This window comes from Symphalangus syndactylus, chromosome 13 (genome assembly GCF_028878055.3).
Source record: "Symphalangus syndactylus isolate Jambi chromosome 13, NHGRI_mSymSyn1-v2.1_pri, whole genome shotgun sequence".
In the NCBI taxonomy this organism is placed as follows: Eukaryota; Metazoa; Chordata; class Mammalia; order Primates; family Hylobatidae; genus Symphalangus; species Symphalangus syndactylus.
Genome location: NC_072435.2, coordinates 108,710,752 through 108,724,684, shown reverse-complemented (window position 1 = coordinate 108,724,684; position 13,933 = coordinate 108,710,752). Strand labels below are relative to the sequence as shown.

The following is a 13,933-nucleotide window of genomic DNA, read 5'->3' as shown; positions in this document are numbered from 1 at the left end:
TATCTCTTCCAGACTTTGTTGTCACTTCTTTTGGGTATATCCCCAGAAGTGGGATTGCTGGATCATACGTGCTAGACTGAACTCCCCCCTCCCCAATTCATATGTTGAAGCCCTCACGTGCAATGTGACTGTATTTGGAGATAGGGCTTTTAAGAGATAATTAAGACCATAAGGGGCCGGGCGCTGTGGCTCATACCTGTAATCTCAGCACTTTGGGAAGCCGAGGTGGATGGATCACTTGAGATCAGGAGTTTGAGACCAGACTGGACCAACATGGTGAAACCTCGTCTCTACTAAAAATACAAGAATTAGCCAGGCGTGGTGGCACGGTCCTGTAGTGCCAGCTTCTCGGGAGGCTGAGGCAAGAGAATCCATTGAACCCTGGAGGGAGAGGTTGCAGTGAGCCAAGATTGCGCCACTGCACTCCAGCCTGGGTGACAGAGTGAGACTCTGTTTCAAAAGAAAAAAAAAAAAAATCAAAAGGGATCATAAGGATGGAGTCCTAATCTGATGAAAATGGCTAGCCTTATAAGAAGAGGAGAGACAGGGATCTCTCTTTCTCCTTCCCTGTGCATACAGGCAATGAGGAATGGCCATGTGAGGGAGTATCAAGTAGACAGTAGCCTGTAAGCCAAGGATGGGGGTCTCACAAGAACCAGACCACACTGGCACCCTGATCCCAAACTTCCAGCCTCCAGAACTGTCGGAAGTAAATTTCTGTTGTTTAAGCCACCAGTCTATGATATTTTCTTTTTTCTCTTTCTTTCTTTCTTTCTTTTCTTTCTTTCTTTCTTTCTTTCTTTCTTTCTTTCTTTCTTTCTTTCTTTCTTTCTTCTTTCTTTCTTTCTCTTTTTTCTTTCTTTCTTCTTTCTTTCTCTTTCTTTCTTTTTCTTTCTCTCTCTCTCTCTTTCTTCTTCCTTCCTTTCTTTCTTTCTCTCTTTCACTCTCTCTCTTTCTTTCTCCTTCCTTCCCTCCTTCCTTCCTTCCTTCCCTCCCTCCCTCCCTCCCTCCCTCTCTCTCTTTCTTTTTTTTTTTTTTTTTTGACAGTCTTGCTTTGTCTCCCAGGCTGGAATGAAGTGGTGTGATCTTGGCTCACTGCAACCTCCACCCTCTAGGTTCAGGCGATTCTCCTACCTCAGCCTATCAGGTAGCTGGGACTACAGGTGCATGCCAACACGCCCGGCCAATTTTTTGTATTTTTAGTAGAGATGGGGTTTTGCCATGTTGGCCAGGCTGGTCTTGAACTCCTCACCTCAGGTGATCCACCCGCCTTGGCCCCCCAAAGCGCTGGGATTACAGGCGTAAGCCACCACACCCAGCCCGATATTTTCTTATGGCAGCCAGAGCGAATACAATATAGTAATTCTATTTTTAATTTTTGAGGAACTGTCATACTGTTCCCAGAGCATTTTACATGCCCACTGAGAGTACACAGGGTTCCAATGTTTCTACAGCCTCACCAACACTTGTTATTTTCTTTCTTTTCTTTTATTAAAATAATAGTAGCCATCTGAATGGGTTTTCCAGGTAGTTTTTCTCCCAGCCACCAATGAGGGCTCCTGTGTGCCCAGCACCAGGCTGAATATGTCACATGCCCAGTGGTTAGTATCATTCCCATTTTACAGATAAGGACACTGTGGTTTGTTGGGACAAGTAACTAACTCAGTGTCACCAGTGAGTAAGTGCCACATGCATCACTGGCTCCAAGTTGGATTTCTTGACTCTAAAGTCAAGAATCCTAATGGAAATCCTATTAAAAATCCTATTAATCTTGGTGATGATGGTGGTGATGATGACAAGTAGCGATTACAGAGCATTACTCCTGTGACAGGCACCGTCCCCAACTCTTTACATACATTTTAATGGATTTAATCCATAACAACCCTATGTGATGTCTACAATTATGATCTTCATTTTGCAGATGAGGAAACCGAGGCACGAAAAACTCAATTTGCTTGTTCAAAGTCATATGGCAACTAAATGGTACAACCAGGATTCTAACCCAATATCCGATTCTGCCTTCATATGGGCACTGATGGCTAAAGAAAATCCTACCTACCAAAATCTAAATTCCCCCAAAGTAAAAATGAGGGAGACAGCCTTGGCTTCAATGAAAGCATCACCGCCATAACTCTCCTGGCTAGAGGGCTTCATCCTCATGCCGTTTTTTGTGGAGGATGTTTTAGGTGAGTTTGAGAGAGCCTCAGATTGACCTGAGATGAACTCTGGGACCCTAGGAGCCAGTGTGCAACCCTGGTCTCCTATGGAAAGCCCCAAATCAAGTTTGAACCTTGGCTCCTTTCCTTTTTTTTGTTAAATATTTTATTTTAAATTAATTTGGGAGCTTATAGAGAAGTTACAAAGAGTACAATAAATTCTTTATACCTTTCACCTGGATTCCTCAAATGTTAACCTTATATTTGATTTCTTCCTCTTCCTCCTCCTCCCCCTTCTCCTCCTCCTCTTCTTCCTCCTCCTCCTCCTGCTTCTTCTCTCTCCCTTTCCCTCTCTCTCTATATATATATACATATATATACACATATATACACATATATTTACATGTATACACATATATACATATATATACATATATATATACACACACACATACAAACACAATACATGGATATATATAATTTTCTGAAACATTTGAGGATGAATTGCATACACTATACCACTATACCCCCAAGTGCTTCAATATATGTATTTCCTAATATAAGGAAATTCTTTTACCTGACCACAGTACAATGATCACAATCAGGTAATCAAAATACAATGACCTAATCTATAGCCCTTATTTGTATTTTGCCAATTGTCCCAATAGTGTCCTCTATTGATAGCAAAATAAATAAATAAAAAATCCAGGATCATGCCTAGCATATAGGTGGTGCTAGACCATCCATCTCAACCAACCTGCCTGTTGAGGCAGAGGCATAAGTGAGCCCAGCTAAGACTGGCACACCTGCTTGGCTGACCTGTAGATTTATGAAAGATAATACCTGGTTGTTGCCTTTAGTCACTTAGTTTTTGGGTGGCTTTTCAAGCAGCAATAGAAATGATAGAGCAGGTGCACTAACCAGGATGCTTGGGCTACAAATAACAGAAAACCCAGCTAAGAGAGGCTTAGACCATGAGGACACTCTTATTCTTTATAAGGAGTCCTTAGGTCAGGAGCATCCCCCCGCCATCCCATCCCAAAGCCATTATATGGGTCAGGGTTTTCCAGGGAATCAGAACCAATAAAATGTGTATCTCTCTCTTTCTGTAGCTTCCTTCCTTCCTTCCTTCCTTCCTTCCTTCCTTCCTTCCTTCCTTCGTTCCTTCCTTCCTTCCTTCTTCCTCCTTTCTTCTTTCCTTTCTCCCTCCCTTGCTTCCTCCCTTCTTTCCTTTCTTCCTCTTCCTCCTTTCCTTCTTTCCTTCCTCCCTCCTTCCCCAACTCCCCTCTCCTCCTTCCTTTCTTCTTTCCCCCTCCATCCTTCCCTCCCTCCCTTCCCTTCCTTTCCTTCCTTCCTGCTTCCTTCCCTCTTTCTTTCCTTTCTTTTTCCCACACTCCCTGCCTTCCCTTCCCTTCCCTTCCCTTCCCTTCCCTTCCTTTCCCTTCCCTCCCCTCCCTTTCTTCCTTCCTTCCTTTCTCCCTCCTTCCCTCCCTCCTTCCCTCCCTCCCTCCCTCCCTCCTCTCTAGGAATTGAGTTACATGATTTCAGAGGCAAGTCCAAATCTGCAGGACAGGATGGAGACCCAGGGAAGAGCTGATGCTTCAGCTTGACTCATAAGCAGTCTGGAGAGATAACTTCTCCCTGGGGGGACCTTGGTCTTTTTCTCCTAAGACTTTAACTCATTGGCTGAACCCACCCATGCTATGGAGGATAATCGCTTTACTCAAACTCTACTGTTTCACATCTAAAAATACCTTCACAGCAACGTCTAGACTGGTGATAACCAAACATCTGGGCACTACAGCCTATCCGAGTTGACTCTTAAAACTAACCATCCCAGCCATCAAAGTTCTTCTGCTTTCCATCCCTGACATGTTGATATTTCAGAATTAGCATTGTCACCTCAAAGTCACAAGATGGCTGCTGAAGCTCCAGAAATCACAACCTCAAACAGCAGCATCCAGAGCAGAAGGGAAGAAGGAAGATTGAAAAGGTCTTTTCCTTTCCTGACCCATCTCTCTCTCTCTTTCTCTTTAGAGACAGGGCCTCATTCTGTTGTCCATGCTGGAGTACAGTGGCATCATTATAGCTCACTGCAGCCTCCAATTCCTGGGTTCAAGCGATCCTCCTGCCTCAGCCTCCCAAGTAGCTGGGACCTACAGGCATGCACTGTCACATCCAGCTGATTAATTTTTTTGTTTGTTTGTAGAGATGGGGTGTTGCTATATTGCTCAGGCTGGTCTGGAACTTCTGGCCTCAAGCAATCCTCCTGCCTTGGCATCCCAAAGTGCTGGGATTACAGGTATAAGCCTGGCTGCGTCTCTCTCTTAATAGAAAGACAGTCTTCCTAGAATCTCTTAGCAGGATTCTCTTTTATGTTTAATTGGCCAGACTGGGTCACATGTCCCTCCTGACCATGCACTGGCAAAGAGGCACAGGATGCCAGGATTGGCTTAGACCAAGCAAGACATCCCCTGGGACCAGGTGGAATTTGGGGGGCAAGGTAAAAAGGAGGAATGACTGCTAGGTAGGTGACCAACAGTGTTGGCGCATAATTAATGCTGTTTAAATATTTGAGAAGGGAGCAAATGGACACCTGAACCTTAGTAGAGATGAAGGTCCCATAGAGGAAGGCATGCGTGGAGGGTTGACTTGGGTCTTCTTAGCATCAGGCTAATGGTTGGCTTGTCCAGCGCCCTTGAAGATGAACAGGCTATCTGGGGGACTTCACCTTGTTAGGTAGGTGGGGTGACCCAGTGGCAGTGGAGGAAGTGGCCGTCACCAGCTGCTGTCCTCTAGGTTGTGACAATCTGATCCTGTCTCACGGCCTCCAAGCCTGGCCTCCAGCCAAGTGGCTGACACCTGGCCAGCCATCTGTCGTCCACCTAGAAGCTAAGTCTGCAGGGGGACACCACAGAGGACACACCAGGAGATTTCCCAGCACGGCACGGGTGGGGGAAGAGAGGAAGCGGGGAGGGCTCTTCATCCCGAAGCTAACACCCAGAAAGAGGTCAAGGATACGTGGAAATGGACTTAAAAATTCAATTCTCTTTTATAGCACACTTTCCAAACCTTTACATATTTATTAACTTGTTTAAGTCTCCCCACAGGCAAGGGAGGCAGAGATCACTCTCCTCATTTTTTTCTTCTTTTTTCTTTTTTTTTTTTTTGAGACAGAGTCTTGCTCTGTCACCCAGGCTGGAGTGCAGTGGTGCAATTTCGGCTCACTGCAATCTCTGCCTCCCGAGTTCAAGCGATTCTCCTGCTTCAGCCTCCTGAGTAACTGGCGTTACAGGCACATGCCACCACGCCTGGCTAATTTTTGTATTTTTAGTAGAGACGGGGTTTCACCATGTTGGCCAGGCTGGTTTTGAACTCCTGGTCTTAAGTAATCCACCCGCCATGGCCTCCCAAAGTGCTGGGATTACAGGTTTGAGCCACCGCGCATGGCCAACTCTCCTCATTTTATAGCCAGGAAATGGAGGCGAGAAAGTCAAAAGGCCTTGCCGAAGGTCACCACATGAGTCTCGTCTTGCCGACGGAACACATGACCAAACCTCGCAGCTTAAAACAGCACAGGTGTGTTATCTCACATTTCCGGAGGCCAGAAGCCCTAAAGTCAAGGTGCTGGGTTCATTCTGGAGGGTTCAGGGGGGGATCCTTTTCCTTGCCTTTTTCCAGCTCCTAGAGGCTGTTCCAGTTCCCTTATTCCTTGGCGCAGAGCCCCACTTTCATCTTCACAGCCAGCAGCACCCTCCAGTCCCTTCCCCTGCTTCCGCTGTCACTTTTTTCTTCACTCTGATCTTCTGCTTCCTCTTAGAAGGACCCTCCCTCTTATAAAGACCCTTGTGATGACACTGGGCTTACTTGGATCATCCAGGATCATCTCCCATCTCAAGACCCTTAGTCACATCTGCAAGGCCCCTTTGCCGTATGTGTAGGTGTGGGGATGAGGACGTACACATCTTTGGGGGCCCTTATTCAGCCTATCATGGCTACCTGGCTGAGGACTAGCTGAGACCTTCTGAGCCTCTTCATTGCTCCTTTGCTCCCAAACCCCTCACCCGCTTCACCAGGGCCGCAGTCATTAACCAACTCCATCTGAGGTTGTATGCCTCAGTGGCAGTGTTTTAGTGAATCCTGCACTTGCCTTTTTTTTTTTTTTTTTTTTTTGAGACAGAGTCTTGCTATGTCACCCAGGCTGGAGTGCAGTGGCGTGATCTCGGCTCACTGCAACCTCTGCCTCTCGGATTCAAGCAATTCTCCCGCCTCAGCCTCCAGAGTAGCTGGGATTACAGGCACACGCCACCACACCCAGCTAATTTTTGTATTTTTAGTAGAGACGGGGTTTCACCATGTTGGCCATAATGGTCTCGATCTCCTGACGTTGTGATCCGCCCGCCTCGGCCTCCCAAACTGCTGGGATTACAGGCGTGAGCCACTGTGCCCGGCCATCATTCTTAGTTAAGAAGTGAGCATGTGGGCCCCAGAGTCTGACTGTCTGGGTTGAAATCCTGGCTTCAATGCTTTGTAGCTGTGTGACCTTGGATAAGTTACTGCACCTCTCTGTGCCTCTGTTTTCTCACCTGTAAATGAGAGTGAGATAATAGGTACCAATCCCATAGGTATGGGGTGCGAGGATTAAATGACTTCATGACTGTTGCATTTTTAGAACAATACCTAATTGAGAATGACCTCAGTTAATGTTAGCTAGCTTAAAAAAAAATTAAACAAAAACATTATTGGCCGGGTGCTGTGGCTTACTCCCGTAATCCCAGCAATTTGGGAGGCCAAGGTGGGTGGATCACTTGAGGTCAGGGGTTCGAGATCAGCCTGAGCAACATGGTGAAACCCAGTCTCTACTAAAAATAAAAAAATTAGCCAGGCATGTTGGTGCATGTCTGTAGTCCCAGCTACAGGGGAGGCTGAGGCATAAGAATCGCTTGAATCGGGGAGGTGGAGGTTGCAGTGAGCCGAGATCACACCACTGCACTCTAGCCGGGTGACAGAGCGAGACTCTGTCTCAAAAAAAAATTATTAAAAGCAGAATATTTCATCATTTACCATCTCTACCAGGTGGCTTCACTGTCTTCTAGGCTTGGGCTTTGAGGTCTGAATGTGTCAGGGCGTTTAATGCCAGCTGCCACAACAGACAAACCCTGGACTCGCAGTGGCGAAACACAATCAAGCCTTGCTTCTGGCTCTTCTAAGAAGGAGGGCAGCCCTTCCCCAGAGAGAGCACGTGGCCTCAGGGTCACTGTGGCAAGGCAGGAGAGCGGTGGGGCTGCTCCATTTCACAACACTGGCTCTCCATTGCCTGAACTCCCAAAGTCACATGTCAGTCTCACTCCAGTTCCAGCCCAGGAACTAGGGCAGTGGAGGCAGGGATGAGGTGGTCAGTGCTGGGTTGGGGAGGTGGAGCCTGGGACAGAGGAATCACTAATGCAACCCATGGAGTCAGGGAGGCCTCAGGGAGGAGGTGATGACTAACTCAAAGCTTGAACAGGAACTTGCCTAGCACAGTCCTGGGTGTGGTCCTGGGATAAACCCTGCAGGAGATTAAGGTTTCAACATTCAGGTTGAGAAACTAAATCTGGATATCTAGAGACAGCTGCACTCCAATGCTCATTCCATCATTATTCACAATAGCCAAGATACGGAAACAGCCCAGGTGTTCACGGTAGATGATGGATAACGAAACTGTGGTATATATACACAGACTATTCAGCCTTCCGAAAAGGGAAAAGAAACTCTGCCATTTACAACAACCCTTGATGAACTTGGAGGACATTATGCTAAGTGAAATAAGCCAAACACAAAAGGAAAAACACTGCAGGATCTCACTAGTAAGCGAAATCTAAGAGTCGAATTCATAGATGCAGAGAGAAGGACAGTATCTGGATTATCTTGAGATGGGAGATGACCCTTGAGAAAGAAGGATGGGGGCAGAACTGGGTGATCCATTGAGGATTTGGCGGACCCAGGAGATATTACCTTGACACATTGAGATCCCAAAGCCCTAGCCTAGAAGACAGCGAAGAATCTCTTGGCTGGGGTTCTCAGCCCGGGGACCACAGAATCCTTTGAACTTGGATGGGGAAAGTGATATCTTTATTCTCATTAACAGTGAATTGAAAGACAGCATTTCCTTCTACTATGAACATAGGCAACAAACCACAATGGTGTGAGTAGTGTCTGACTATGTCATGAATAGAATCCTATAGTTTCCTATTACATTTCACTTGTTGGTGCTGTCTCAAAATATATTGCTTTTACTCATCACTGCTTTGAAGTCATTACAGTAATTAGACTGGGATCTTCATTTTATTTTATTTTTTGAGATGGAGTCTCACTCTGTTGCCCAGGCCAGAGTGCAGTGGTGCAATCTCAGCTCACTGCAGTCTCTGCCTCCTGAGTCCAAGCCATTCTCCTGCCTCAGCCTCCCAAGTAGCTGGGATTAAAGGCGTGCACCATCACACTCTGCTACTTTTTGTATTTTTAGTAGAGATGGGGTTTTGCCATGTTGGCCAGGCTGGTCTTGAACTCCTGACCTCAGGTGATCCACCAGCCTCAGCCTCCCAAAGTGCTGGGATTACAGGGGTGAGCCACCTAGCCCAGGCTATTTTAACACAGCCTGAATTAATTGTAGCTCAAGAGGGGTGCCCCTAACAACCTGCAGCTGAGGAGTCTTGATGAGATCCGCCAGGCTTTGGGCAGCACTGGTGCTGTGGACTGAATGTCTATGTCTCCCCAACCCCTAAATTCATACGTTGAACTCCTAACCCACAATGTGATGGTGTGAGGAGGTGGTATGAGAAGGTGATTAAGTCATGCAAGTAGGGACTTCATGAATGGGATTAGTGCCCTTATAAAAGGATCCCTGGAAATCTTCCTTACCCCTTCAGCCATATGAACACACAGAGAGAAGGCAGCTGCCTATGAACTAGGAAGAAGGCCTTCATCAGACACCAAATCTGCAGACACCTTGATCTTGTATTTACCAGTCTCCGGAATGAGCACCACACTTCTGTAGTTTCTAAGCCACCCAGTCTATGTGTTTTGTTATGGCAGTCCTGAAAGTAATCCCGTGGGTGAGGGTCTTTCTCTGGGTCTTAAATCAGCATGACTGCAATGGGAGGCACCCAGCCTGGGTGGGGTGGCTGCACCCCGGCTTCAGGGCTCAGTGGGGAGACTTTGGGGGCTTCTTATCATTCAAAGGAGAACAACTTTCTTTCTTTCTTTCTTTCTTTCTTTCTTTCTTTCTTTCTTTCTTTCTTTCTTTCTTTCTTTCTTTCTTTCTTCTTTCTTTCTTTCTTTCTTTCTTTCTTCTTTTCTTTCTTTCTTCTTTCTTCTTTCTTCTTTCTTTCTTTCTTTCTTTCCTCTTTCTTTCTTTCTTTCTTTCTTTCTTTCTTCTTTTTTTTCTTTTTCTTTCTTTTTTGACAGAGTCCCTCTGTCACCCAGGCTGGAGTGTGGTGGAGCAATCTCGGTTTACTGCAATCTCCGCCTCCCAGATTCAAGTGACTCTTTTATCTCAGTCTCCTGAGTAGCTGGGATTACAAATGTGGCCCACCATGCCCAGCTAATTTTTATATTTTTAGTAGTGACAGGGTTTCATCATGTTGGCTAGGTTGGTCTCAAACTCCTGGCCTCAAGTGATTTGCCTGCCTCCGCCTTCTAAAGTACTGGGATTACAGGCGTGAGCCACCGTGCCCGGTCAATAATTTTGTTTTTGATTACCCATGGCCATTATAACCTTATCTCTGTGCAAAGTGACAGCTAGAGGGTGTCCTACCCAAAACCAGGTTTTTGGGAGTCCATAGAGTTAAAGAATTAAAAGCTGAGAATTTGGAGATCGAGGGGGCTCCGGGTAGAATTCTGCCAGGCTGCTTGTTTGTGCAGGCTCTTTGGGCAAGGGACTTAACTTCCCTGGGCCTCAGTTTCCCTATTTGTAAAGTGTGAATAGTGGTCTTCAACTTAGAGGGCAGTTTGGAGGCGTTCAGGGCTATGAGGCCCTTATCTCAGGTCTTGCCACAAGGGAAGTGAGTGCTCGGTAAATAGCGGCTGCTCTTGTCACCTTCACCTGGGCCAGATCAGGGCCTGCAGCAGGTTCCTTCTTTTCCCTGGCCATCCCTCTTCACTCAGCCTGCAGTGAGCAGCATTGCCAGATTCCTGGAGGAGGCCGTCTCAGTCTTCTAAATCAAGCTGGACCATGGGGCATGCATTGCCCATCAGTAGGGACATCGAGACTCAGAGCAGCTTTGAAACAGCAGGGCCCGACAGTGCCCCTGAAATGCGGTCTGCTAATGAAGTTTCTGCCCTGGCTCTGGGCCTTTCTGAACTGTTTACTGCAGGAGACTTTGAGGATGTGGAGATGGGAGGAGGGAGAAGAAGGACTGTGAGGCTTTAGTCGCCTACAGGAGGAGGCAGGTAGAAGACAGTGAGGCTCCCCAGCATCCAGTGGAGTTGAGGTCCCAAATCTCGTACAGTGAGGATTCCAGGGTGTGAGCATGGGAATACTTCCTGATCAAGACCTGGGGAGTGACCCTGGGTGAGAGAGCTGCTCTGAGCCTCAGTTTCCCCCTCAGTCAGATGGAGATGAAAATATCTACCTCATAGGCAAGGATCCAATGAGGATGAATGAAAACTTCGAGCTGAGCACACAGAACATTCTAAGAGTGAGCTGCTTTTGTTCTCTCTGCTTTGGACAGGATGCCCAGGGCTGAGCCTAGCTTGGCTTTGGATGAGTGAAAAATAAGACAGGGATGTAACCCAGTGTATTTAGTCCAACAGAATTTCCCAAGAGCCCTTAAGAAGAGTTATGGGCCAGGTGCGGTGGCTCACACCTGTAATGTGAGCACTTTGGGAGGCCGAGGTGGGTAGATCACCAGAGGTCAGGAGTTCGAGACCAGTCTGGCCAACATGGCGAAACCCCATCTCTACTAAAAATACAAAAAATTAGCCAGGCGTGATGGCGGGTGCCTGTAATCCCAGCTACTTGGGAGACTGAGGCAGGGGAATTGCTTGAACCCAGAAGGCGGAGGTTGCAGTGAGCCGAGATTGCGCCATTGCAATTGTACTCCAGCCTGGGCGACAGAGCGAGACTCTGTTTAAAAAAAAAAAAAAAAAAAAAAGAAGAAGAGTTATGAGCTAGCATTTAGCTGGAGCTTGACCAGGGCCTAGTAAGTTTGGTTGGGTCGGGTGCAGGCTGGGGAGTGTGGAGTGTGTGCCCCAAAGGAGGATGGTGGTGTTAGGTTGCGTACAGATGGGTTTGATGGCAGTAGGAGACAGACCTGGAGGTGGGCAGGTGCTAGCTTTGTATGGGCTGCCCCCCCGTGTGATGGAGGACATACGCAGGTGCTTCTGCACTGCCACACTTAGCGTGTGGGGTCACATGCACATCACATTGTCCTTGTTAAATGGCTATTGCAGCTACAGACTTGATATTGCATCAAAGGCAAGTAAGGCGAACCGGGTGGTGGTGGCCAAGGCTGTTCCTTTTATCAGAAAAGTAAAAACTCTGAAGCCTTCTAGCAGATTTCCCCATCAGTCCCATCTGTCAGCATCGCGATCCAGCACGAGGCCCCCTTTAGCTATGAAAGACTCTGAGAAGAGACTCAGGTTTTCAGCCCGTGCAGTGAGAAGCAGCAGGGGAGAAGGCGTGGGGATGGCTGTTGGGCCCGTCAGTTGATTGTGTCCTTCTCAGCTATGTGAACCCCACTGGTACCTGGGGGCCACTCACTCACCTCTTCTTTCTTCTGAACTTCTACCTGAACACCCTAGGTTCTTAGCTACTGCCAGGGACAGCTTCCTAGCTGTGTCACACAGAGCCCTTCACTCAGAAGTGCCCTTGGTTAAACACTCTGGTGGTATAGCCTTAACGCTTTTTGTTTGTTTGTTTCTTTCGAGACAGAGTCTCGCTGTATCACCCAGGCTGGAGTGCAGCAGTACAATCATGGCTCACTGCAGCTTCGATCTCCTGGGCTCAAGCGAGCCTCCCTCCTCGACCTCCTAAACAGCTGGGACTACAGACTCATGTCACCACAGCCACCTAAATTGTTACATTTTTTGTAGAGATGGGGTCTCACTATGTTGCCCAGGCTGGTCTCCAACTCTTGTCCTCAAGTGATCCTCCCACCTTGGCCTTCCAAAGTGCTGGGATTACAGGCATGAGCCACCGTGCCCAGCCAGTCTTGAAACTCTTAAGACCTTTTCAACAAGGGGTCCTGCATTTTCACTTTGCACTGGGCCTCACAAATCATGGAGTTGGCCTTGTCTACTGCTCATGGTGCTATAGCCACTTTTCCTACGAGGCCAGAGGCTTCTTGGTTTCCCATATATTTATGACCTTAGGGAAAAAAAGACCTCAAGATGCAAAATCATTCACCAGGGAGCAGACCATCATGGAATTAGACTGCATTCAAACGTCCCTCCTGCCCCAATAGAGGTATGTGTGTGCTCAGCTTGGGAGTTTCTAAGTGAAGGATATGATTTTTTTTTTGGGAGAAAAAAATGAAGACTTGATTTTTGACCCTTTTTTTTTTTTTTTTCTTTTTCGGTTATATAGATGAGAGGTTTCTATGTTGCCTAGGCTGGCCTCGAACACCTAGCCTTGCCTCCTTATGCACCAGGACAGTAGGCCCGAGCCACCGCCGCTCCTGATTTTGTCTCTGTTTAAGAGTTACTAATTAATTGAAACACAATGTAAAATATGCTAATTGAAACATAATGTAAAATATGTTAAATGTCATAAAAATAAGCTTCTTTTCCTTTTTTTTTTTTTTTTTTGAGACAAGTTCTCACTGTGTCACTCAGGCTAGAGTGCAGTGACATGATCACCGCTCACTGCAGCCTCGACCTCCTGGGCTCAAGTAATGCTTCCACCTCAGCCTCCTGAGTAGTTGCGACTATAGGCATGACCCACCATGCCTACCTAATTTTTGTAGGTTTTTGTTTTTGTTTGTAGAGACAGGGTTTCACCATGTTGCCCAGGCCAGTGTTGAACTCTGGGCTCAAGCAATCCTCCTGCCTCAGCCTCCCAAAGTGCAGGGGTTACAGGCATGAGCCACCATGCCCAGCCTGTTATTTTTCAAGATAGCTTCACAATCAAGCCTGTTCTCTTACTCCCATTTATTATGACATTTTCATTCTTATGGGTTTAGTTAAGTGGTCTTTCCCACTTCTATTTTTTAAATTGTTTTTATGGTGGTAAAGTATGTATAACATAAGATTTGTAATTTTAATTGTTTTTTAACATGTAATTCAGTGGAATTAATCACATTCACAATGGCATGTGATCATTGCCTCTACCTATTTAGAAAACTTTTTCATTATCTCAAAATAAACTTCATACCCATTGTACAGTAATGCCTCATTATTCCTTCCCCCAGGCCCTGGTAACCACTTTTTGTCTGTATGATTTCTGAATTTGAAATTATGCAATATTTTTTTGTGTCTGGCTTCTTTCAATTAGCACTTTTTTTTTTTGTTTTTGAGACAGAGTCTCGCTTTGTTGCCCAGGCTGGAGTGCAGTGGCATGATCACGGCTCGCTCTAGCCTTGACTTTCTGAGCTCAGCTCATCCTCCTGCCTCAGCCTCCTGAGTAGCTGGGACTACAGGTGCTTGCCACCATACCTGGTTACTTTTTTTTTTTTGGTCTATTTTTGGAGAGACAGGGTCTCGCCATGTTGCCGAGGCTGGTCTTGTCCTCCTGGGCTCAAGCAATCCTCTTGAATCGCCTTGGCCTCCCAAAGTGCTGGGATCACAGGTGTGCGCCACCA

General features: G+C 46.7%; 1 long non-coding RNA gene across 1 annotated transcript; it reads left to right on the top strand.

The window, feature by feature from the left end:
* The first annotated feature begins 5,697 nt into the window (after positions 1–5,697).
* LOC134732052 (uncharacterized) lies at positions 5,698–13,523 on the top strand. Its single transcript, XR_010114951.1, has 3 exons — positions 5,698–5,735; positions 12,067–12,600; positions 12,721–13,523. It is a non-coding gene; the product is annotated as an uncharacterized lncRNA (long non-coding RNA).
* The last annotated feature ends 410 nt before the right edge of the window (positions 13,524–13,933 follow it).